The sequence below is a fragment of the Heliangelus exortis genome, chromosome Z (genome assembly GCF_036169615.1).
Source record: "Heliangelus exortis chromosome Z, bHelExo1.hap1, whole genome shotgun sequence".
Lineage (NCBI taxonomy): Eukaryota > Metazoa > Chordata > Aves > Apodiformes > Trochilidae > Heliangelus > Heliangelus exortis.
Window position 1 is genome coordinate 25,210,273 of NC_092454.1, and position 10,081 is coordinate 25,220,353.

The 10,081-nt window shown below is 45.3% G+C and overlaps 1 long non-coding RNA gene across 1 annotated transcript; it reads right to left on the reverse strand.

Moving 5' to 3' along the window:
- Positions 1 to 8,613: 8,613 nt before the first annotated feature.
- LOC139789935 (uncharacterized) lies at positions 8,614 to 9,975 on the reverse strand. The gene is made up of 2 exons (XR_011723304.1): positions 9,900 to 9,975; positions 8,614 to 8,827 (listed from the first exon to the last, which is right to left on the reverse strand). It is a non-coding gene; the product is annotated as an uncharacterized lncRNA (long non-coding RNA).
- Positions 9,976 to 10,081: the final 106 nt, after the last annotated feature.

Below are 10,081 nucleotides of genomic sequence, written 5' to 3' on the forward strand. Positions count from 1 at the left end.
AGACTGGCTGCATAAATTCTATTCTCTGCTGTGGAGAACAGTCTCAAATTCCTAGCTAATCTGGATCTATGGAGACAATTTGTGTTAATGACTCTGAACAGTCCACAAGGCTCTGTCCAAGCTTGTAGAACTCTGCAGAAATACACTTTTCTGCAAAGCTGACTGCAAAGAGTGCTGTCATACAGGGGCCAGGATCATCCCAACAAGAGCTGCTTAGGAGACCGCCCTTGCTGAAGCTGTGAAATCAATGCAAAAGTGGTTTGTGGCATTCTCCTGCCTGCCTATCTGGGTCTGGCAGCCATCCAGACCCAGAGTACTAACAGAGCTAATGCTGAAGAAAAGCAATCCAAGAAAAGCAGGAAAGAACCATCATTTCTTGGGTGTTGTCTAACATGAACATGACAAAGCAGCAATGAGATTCAGGTGCAGACATGCCTCCAGCCAGAAGGGCTCCAGGGCAGTAAACAGCTGCATGCTGTCTTCTTGCACTGCAGAGCAGAAGGGGTTGTAAATTCCTTGGCTTTTCACACAGCCTGTCATTACTGAGCAGTAAGGTCAAAGGTATGTTTGCTGTTTGGTGCTGGTTATCGTTTGGAGACTCACACTGACACCATGGTACAACCTTCCTTGACATGGAAGAGCCACTGTTGCTGAGGCCATCACCAGCACCTTGCCCTGCAGATGATTTCTGGACTTGAGTGTTAAAAATGACTGAGACTCATTATTCTGTTAATGGTTTAATTTAATTAATAAGATTGAAATTGCAGTGAGCATAACAGTGCTGGGTGCATGGGGAGTCTCCGCTCCACTCACACGCATGCTTCTAAAACTCTAGAATTACCTTATATTGATTACAATTCTATGAATATTAAAAAGAGGTGGGTTTACATATATATTCATAGGGATTACATCATGTTATTACAATATTCATGATAGGTGGAGTCTAGGTGGAGTCGTCTCTTGGGGAGATATTGGGGGTCACTAGGGGGTCTTTGGATGGAGTAAGAAGTCTCCTCAAACTTGAACCCTTTACCTTTCTTGTTTTCGCCGACTCCATTATCTTGTTACAGAGCAAAATCAGACCCTAGCCATAATTTTTCCCTTATCTGCTGGTTGTGCCATTTTTATTTTGTCTCTGTGCAGATGTTTGCATTCATCATTGCCTCATTAGCCTTGGCAGTGCCTTAAGAACAAGACCCACACTTCAATTATCGCTGAGACAGAAGTTAGTCTTCTTAAGGCCTTGTGTTGCTTACACTGTTTTTGTGGAAAATTATAGGTCTCAATTGCTTTGTCTAGCCCCATATTCATTTTCTTCTTAGTTTAATTCTGAATTTACTGGTTAGGAATACAAATTCATTAACATCATATATCACATTGAGCAACACAGGAGAAGCAAGGCACTGCTTCCTTCTGTCCCTTGTCCCAGCCTCCCCTGGTCCTGCTCTCTGGAAGAGCTCAACACTGACCCAAAGAAACTAGAGTAGAAAAAAATTCCTACATGACTGCCATTATGGTGAGCTGGAATTAGATCACAAAAGCAAAATATCTCATATTGAGTTAAATTATGCATCAAGAACCTGTCAGTTGTGCAGGTGGTGACAGCTGCCTGTCCCCTGTGCTGCCACCCATTGTTTATTCCTGGGTTGTTTGCACAAAAGCAGTTATGTGGAACATTGAGAGCCTGCCTATATCCCAATAATGAGCTATTTGATTAATGAGTCATCTGATATATATAATTGCAAAGTATCTAGTAACAGAAAATTCTGGTAGCTATTAATGAGTCCCTTTTCCTGAGAAAGAAAGGGTATATTGTTTCAGTGAGTAACCTGGAGAGAGAATCTGGGGTAACATTACTGCTGTATCAGTAGACTTAGGAAATACAGCCTTCAAGGGGGTACATTACACTGATATAAAACCCCCTCCAGTATGTTTTCACCACACAGGGGTGATGTGCTCCATGGGCTACCTGATACCTGCAGCGAATGGATGGTTCATTCTCTTCCACCTCTCAGTTTGGGAGAGAGCTGGAGAGAGAGTAGTAGACTGGCCACTCACCTGCCTCCCTCACCCAAGTCTTGAGGGTAGCTGGGACCTTTGATTTTGGGACAGAAAAAGAAGTAATGAGCCAGCTGCTGGCTTATATGATCTCCACCAGCAGCAAGCTATTGCAGCAGTGTGGAGACAGGCACAGAGCAGGGGTGCTATTGTCTGCAACATCTCAAACAACATTCCCCAGCTCTCCTATGGGGGCCCCTAATCCACCGTGTCTGGGTGGAGTTTCACAGTGCCTGGTAGTTGGCCTTCTTGCTTGGTGTCAGCATTTCAGCAGGCCCTGTGTGTTGCCTTCCTCAAGCAGTGCAGGATACTTGTGTTGCTGGAAGCAGTTTTTCTGCCACTGTTGTATACAGGCATATCATATACATCTTGAGTGGCAGCATCAGGCCTGGAGTGAAGAAAAATAGATGACACAAGTTTTCTTCCTGTCTGGGCTGCCCCAGAGACATGCAAGCAGCCAACTGCCAACACACCAGACAGCTTATACACATAATTATGTGCATTGCATTAGCAGGTGCTCCTCTGTGCAGATGTGTTTAGACACAATTTTTCATCTGAACAAAAGCTTGAAACCGAATAAAAACAGATGTAACCTGAGGCCAAATGCACCATGGTGTACCTCAGCATGCATCCCACTTCAGTCTGTGCTTTCAAGTTTCTTTGAAGAAAGAGAGGCATGTCCCTCTTGAAGACTGCCCTGGGCAGACCGGGCTGTGGCATCAATCCTGTGCCATGGGCTCAGTGAAGAACCCAGAGTGACTTTTAAACAGTGACATCCAGGTTTGGTGAGGCCACGAGTACACATTCCGTGTACCACAGAACTCTGGCTGCCGCAGCATCTGAAGCAGAGATGCTGTTTCCCACCTCTTCCACGTGTCCTGACAGCCCACCCGCCCTGCTGATGGGTGGGAGGTTTCCACCGGCATCCACAGTCCCCTGAGCATCCTCCGAGAGGAGGGGCGGAGGCGAGCCCAGAGCATCGGCACCCCCCGGAGAGCACCGGGAGAGGCCGGGGCTGCGGGGGAAGGAGGGAGCGGCGGGGCAGCAGCCTTCCCACTGCAGGCGGGGGCCATGGCGGTGGCCGCGGAGGGCAGCCTCTTCGGCTACATTTTGGACCTGCTGAAGCCGGACAAGGTAGGGGCCGCGCCGCCGTGGACCTGCCCGTTTAGGAACCCCGGGACTGCCGGCGGGGGTCCCCGGGACAGACGGGTCCGTGGGGATGCGGTACGGCACCTCCGGGACAGCCGGGATGTGGGTCGCGGGCGACAGCAGCGCCGGGACTGTCCAGTTCGAAGGGGATGGGCCTGGACGGAAAAGTGGGTTCCCTCCATACATTTTTAGGGCGATAAACTTGACTCGCCTTTGGAGCTGATGTGCTTTGGTGGCTCGCCTGGTATCTACCGAACGCTCCTGAGGCTGTCGGGTTAAAATGTAAAGAAATAAAAATGCAAAGTGTTGTTCAGCCCGGCACAATTAGGCATCTGGCATTTCATCAGCCTTCTGCTCTGTGTTGCTCCTTCTGCTAGGCTGTGGATGCGGTGGGCTCAAGCCGGCTGCGCCTATGGCAGCCAATTATCGGTGCCTTTTTCTGTCACCCATAGCCGGACTGGCTGTAATGTTGGGTGAAAATGTCTCCCCCAGGAAATGAATCAGAGCTTGCAGATATTTTGAGGGAAACTAGCCATGTGCATTTCGTAGAAAAAGGAGGGGGGAACCCAACTTCCTCTATTTCTGAGCTGCTGATCCATATATAAAACAGGGAGCACTTCTTTTGCCTTACCTGCAAAAACTCTGCTGTGGTGAATGTAAAAAAACGAAGTAGTCATAGTATTTTTAAACTTAAAAAAATACATATACGGGTAGGGAAAACTACGGTGTTATTTGAAAGACTGTTCTGAATGCATCCCATGGATCTTTCAGCTCATCTCCAGAGGCTGCCTTCACACGCTGTTTTCTGTTCCCACTCTTTGCTCCCCCTCTCCTTCTTCTAAAAGTCATGGATGAACTTTTAGAGCAGGTGATGAAGTTTCCTGGGGGCTTTTCTTCTTCTCTTTGCTTGGGAGCTATGCCGGGAAGTCCAAAGGAAATTTAAGATGGCCTCAGTGTTCCTGTCCATTTTATGCAATACACAAAATCATAAAAGGTTTCAGGCAAGAAACTCTTTTGCCTGAGATTTGCCTGTAGGGGGGTGCTACATCTACCCCTTCTCTCACAGTGTGTATGTGTGTACAGTCTGTGCTTGTAGCTTGAATCTCACTCCCTCCGCAAGAGCATATGGTTTGGTAGACAGCTGAGTTATCACAGTAGTGTAAAATATGCACATTTATTACAAACGGAGGATCTATGTTTACACAGAGGATCGCATTGCCAAGTCCCAGCCTCAGATACTCTTGATGAACCTGAAGAAAAGAGGAGCTGTAGCAGTTGTGTGACCTTCACAGACATTCCATAGTGGTGGTCACTGCCTGAGGCTCTCTAAGGGCCACCTCTGACACCTCTTGCTCACCATTTTTTCCTTTCACATTTCATTACCTCCAGACCAGGGTTTTAGGTTACAGCTGTTTTGTAATTTATTGATGTTAACCAGGAACTTGGAAGTATTCTGCTGAGATAATTAAGCTGCTTCCTCAGGTGACATAAATCATGCCAGGAAAAGGACTCTTCTGCATCATCAACTGTATTTGATTAGAGGTCCCCGCAACCCAGTTTTCCCTTTCCCGTTCTCCCACATCAATAACACTTTTGAAACAAAGCCTGAGAGCATTAATATGCTCTAAATCAGCAGCTAGCCATCTGGCTTTCACTAAACAAAGAACTATTATAGAAACAGTAATAAAAATACTTTACACTCAGGCACTCACCTCTCGCTGCATAGAGTTAAACCAGGTATAATACATTGGCTTGTAGACCCTGGGCAAATGACCTCTTTTGGCATTCATGCTGGTTTTCCACTTAGCTTGCTGTCTCTGTCAGGCCTCTCAAACAGAGCAAATAATTATCTATCACTTTTCTCTGGGGGAATGTCACTTCAAAAACCTGTTATCTATTTTAATGATCTATACCAATTATTCCCCTTTGACTATGTTTCATACATACAATTTGCATGTTGTACATGGAACAGAAAGATGCATGTAACACTTTTAGCCCCAATAAGACAATCCTTGTGTAATCCACATATACACAACATCTCTTTAGGCTCACACAATGCAATGTGAGATACTCTGGGCCTCTGAGGCACCTGTCACAAGTGTCACAGCAGCATCTGGGCACTCCAAAAGACCGCTGTGAGATAGATAAAAAATTATCTGCATTTTGTAGCAGAGGCTCCGAGGCAGAAGGAGGTTGTACGACCTCTTTCAGGACTTTGAACTCCCAGTTCAAAACACATCAAGAACAGACACTCTACAGTCTCAAATTAATGTAATATTTCAGACGTCTTGTTTATCTTCTCTTCCTGTAAGTTTATTTTTGCAGTGGTCAGAAACATGAACACCCCTATGATTATTTACCCTCACCATGTTCAGAATTATTTTACCTGCATAGACATATGTTTTCTTAACTGAACACAACTGCTTCTCTTGCAGTATTAACTTCAAATGATTTTTAGATGCTGTAAAGAAATATTTGTGTCAGATGAGTTAACTGATCCCAATACCAGTTATCCATTTTGTGGAAATATTTTTTTGCATTTTCCTGTAAGTGGAATAAAAACAATAACCCAATATAGACCAGTCTGTTTTTCAGAGAGAGACTATCCACACTGACACTGTCCTTGTGCACAAGCTGTTGATTTCATTTAAATAAGGATCTTGGCATGCTCCATTTTTTATCCAGTCCCCTCGCACTCTCTGTTTTCTCCATGTGGACCCTGCAGGTGACACCCAATTTCTATCCCACCCTTCTGCTAGGTTTCCTATAGTGACAGATGTACAATTCTCTTAGAAGGGCATTTCAGCTTTTCTCCAGGTGAAAGTAAGGGACAGAGCTGCACAGGGGCACAAAAAACAAATACTATGAGGAACTGGATAGAGGAAACACAGAAAAGTCTAGTTGTGGCTTTGGGAGCTGGGGGGAGCTGCTGTGGTGTGTCTGACTCAGCTAAACCAGAGTTCTGCTCTTCATCTTTCAGAAGATAAAGTTTTACATATTTCTTGCTTATGTAGGAGAAGTGCTTGTTTGGGGTTTGGGTCCCTGTAAGGAGAATAGCCCTTTACTTTAATAGCATTTTTTTCTATTTACAGAGTATCCAAAAGTGTCCCAGATTATATCAGCATTGTGAGAGGTATTTGCCCAAAAAGGTGACTTGGGTGAAAAAAGCATATAAATATAACTTGGAGTTCAATTTAAGGTAACAGCTTAAGTTAGACTGTGTAGAGTAGTCTGGGTTTGAAATCCAGCAGCTAAAAGAAGTTAAAATCCATTTTGCCTGTCTTCACAGCTTTTAATCAGAGTTACTCAGCTGGGTTAGTAAGTTTGTGTGGCAGAGGTGTGTTTCCATGCTTTAGACAGGTCATAATCACTCCAGCAGTGTATTCTTTCAGGTGCCCACAAGAGCATGGAATGTGACATTGCAGGGGTGAGCTGCTGGACTGTGGCAGGGGTAGCTACAATCAGAAGTGAGGAGAGTAGGCAGTGGGATGAGGTAGTAATTTCCCATGTGCTGTGTGTGTATTGTTCATCTTTTTTGTGCCCTATCTTTATGGTGTGAGAAACTGAGTCTGTAGCTGGGCTTCCAGCAAATTTGATTTTGTTACTGTAAAATGTAAACCTTTTATATTCCAAGTCCTTTTAAAAATAACCATTACATTTCCTTTCTGTTAATCAGTAATATCTTTTTATAGACACAGTCCTTCTCTAGCTCAGAGCTGGAGGTTATTTTGGCTTGAATGCCACATATTTTTGGGAAGCTTTTTCATTACTATTATTTCATTTTCTTGGTAAGTGACTACAGTGTGTGGAGGGAAACAGCAGAGTCCTCTGTGTGGACTGCTGTCTGCAGCTGTTCTTTCCCTGCAACTGCTGCTCATCAGGTGTCCAGGCATGAAGAAGAGTACATTATACAGAAAATATACATGGAAAAGTAAAGATACACTGATCTAATTTATCACACTTTGAGATGTACTAGCTACAAATCCTAGATGAAGCTCATCGTAGTCCAGGTATTATGGCTGTTCAGTGAGGGCTCTGTGCTCTATGCATAGCAGTGGCTTGTGTGGCCTCCCAAACTTGTTTGGCCCATCTGATCAGGTTATGGGATCTGTTAGGAAACCCATCCAACTGTAAGGGTCGTGGGCCTGCCCAACACATCTCTGCCCACCACCAGAATCAAAGGATTGGTGCTTGTTATTTTTGTTTTATGACAAGAAATCCTCAAGTCATCATTACTGTCATTTTGAACCACTCAAGGGCAATTGGCCCTTGGTGGCAGGTCAAGGTGATGCAGTTCAGTACACGGAAAAATTATGGAGTAGTTCATCTTGAGTGCACTCACATGGCAAGTGCAGGACAGCCAGGGGATCAGGCCCAACCAGCACGGGCTCAAGAAAGGCAGGTCCTGCTTGACTGGCCTGGTCTCTTTCTGTGAACAGGTGACCCACCTAGTGAATGAGGGAGAGGCTGTGGATGTTGTCTACCTGAACTTTAGCAAAGCCTTTGACACTGTCTTCCCCAGCATTCTTCTAGAGAAGCTGGAGACTCATGGCATAGGGAAGTGAGGTTAAAAACTGGCTACATGACAGGGCCCAGAGACTTGTAGTGAATAGGGTCATATCAAATTGGTGGCCAGACACCAGTGGTGTCTCCAGGGCTCAGTGGTGGGCCTAGTCTTGTTTGTTCAGTATCTTTATCAATGATTTAGATGAGGGGATTGAGTACTTCCTCAGTAAGTTTGTAGATGAGACCAAGGTGGGTGGGAGTGTTGTTCTGCTTGATGTTAGGAAGGCTCTGCAAAGGTACCTGGACAGGTTGGGTCCCTCAACCATTAACTTGGTTGAGACCAACTGTAGGAGATTTAATAAAGCCAAGTGCTGGGTTCTGCATTTTGGGCACAACAACCCCATGCAGCACTACAGGCTTGGGGAGGAGTGGCTGGAACGCTGCTCAGAGGAAAAGGACTTGGGGGTGTTGGCCAACATCTGTCTGTATATAAGCCACCACTATGGCCAGGTAGCCAAGAAAGCCAGCAGCACCCTGGTTTGTATTAGGAATAGTGTGGCCAGCAGAAGGGAAGTGATCATGCACCTGTACTTGGCACTGGTGAGGCTGCACCTCGAGTGCTGTGCTCAGTTCTGGGCCCCTCACTACAGGAAAGACATTGAGCTGCTGGAGCATGTCCAAGGGAGGGCAACTGAGCTGATGAAGGGTCTCAAGAACAAGTCTGTGAAGAGCAATGGAGGGAATCAGGATTCTTCAGTTTGGAGAAGAGGAGGCTACTTTATCGCTTCCTACAATTACCTGAAAGAAGGTTGTAGGGATGTGGGTGGTGGCTTCCTGTCTCAAGTAAATAACAATAGGTCTAAGGTAAATGGCTGAAGTTGCTCCAGGAGAGGTTTAGACTAGTATTAAGAAGAATTTATTTACTGAGAGAGTGGTCAGGTGCTGGAACAGGCTGTTCAGGGAGGTGGTGGAGTCACCTTCCCTGGAGGTATTCGACACCCATGTAGATGTGGCACTTCAGGACATGCTCTAGTAGGCATGGTGTCTTTTTCTGGGTTGATGGTTGGACTTGGTGATCTTTCAGGTCTTTTCCAACTGTGATGATGTTGTGATTCTGTGAATTGAAGGGTAACCATTAACTAGGCAAAGTTAGATGAGGCCTTATTCCTGAGCAAAAACAGGCACATTTATCTCAGGTGGCATAAATTCCTGCCTTATTGCTAAGTGAACAATAGATCTTTCAGCCTGAATTACTGAGAAAATCCTGGGGATAGCAGTGATCTTCAAGGTTCAGCTTTTGAGGGTTAAGTAGAGAAGCAAACTGTATCAATGATAATTTACAGAGAGCAAGATGCAGTCTAAAAGCTCACTGCATCCATCCTGTCAGAAAATAATTCCATTGCACAGGGAGAAAAGTATCTCTCTGGTAACTCCGTCCCTAGGACATCTTCATTAGCACAGGAACAAATCTGACTCTTCATGATGTGTATCTCCACATTGGCTTTGCTCTGATGCCAGCAAGGCAGGTAGCAGGGGTTCAGTCACTGGAGTGCAGTCCAGTAGTGAAATGGCTCAGTACTGAGCCATGGCTGCAAAAGCAGTGCCAGAAAAAAATGTCTTGGAAAGCTTTGGTCTGAGGACCTGACTACTGGAGGCAGAGGATGTGTTGCCAGAGTGTCCTGTGGGATTTGGGGCAGTGCTCTGTTGCTTCACGCAGCAGGATGCCAGTCACTGAAAATCAAGTGTAGGATTTTTATGGCTAGTCAAAAACCAGTGCCACGTCCTTCTTGGAATTACACTGATAGTAAATTCACACGAATGCTCCAGAGACTGCTGTGTAGCACTGATTAAATTAACAAGGACATCTAACCCGCCGTAGGAGGGAAAACACAACTAAGCCCCTCCCTTCCAGGGTCTGTTCAGAGAACTCAAGGCATGAAAGCACCGTCCCAGCAGACCCTGCCAGCTGAGGGGTCAGGAGAAAATTATGAAGAATGTGTTGAATTATCCTGACACTTTCCAGGTTATTACATGATGTAAAGGGAGTCCCTTGTTATCAGAACAGATGCTCAGTAAACCAAAGCCTGTGTCAGGAAACAAAGCAGAAGTGTAGGTGTGGCTGGTCTCATAACCCCTCTGCAGAACGTAACAACAGGAGTCTGTTCTGACAGTGGTTTTGCTCTTACCTCTTTAAGGTACCAGTGGTTCTCAGCTGTGGGGGTCTTGTTCTCCCAGTACCTTGAAGCTAAGTGGATTTTGTCATATATATATAATATAATATATATATAATATATATATAATGCAGTCTTTCCAGCTGAGGATGGATCAAAAGGTTTGTTAAAAGGTGTGAGTGCAAAAGGGGGAGTAT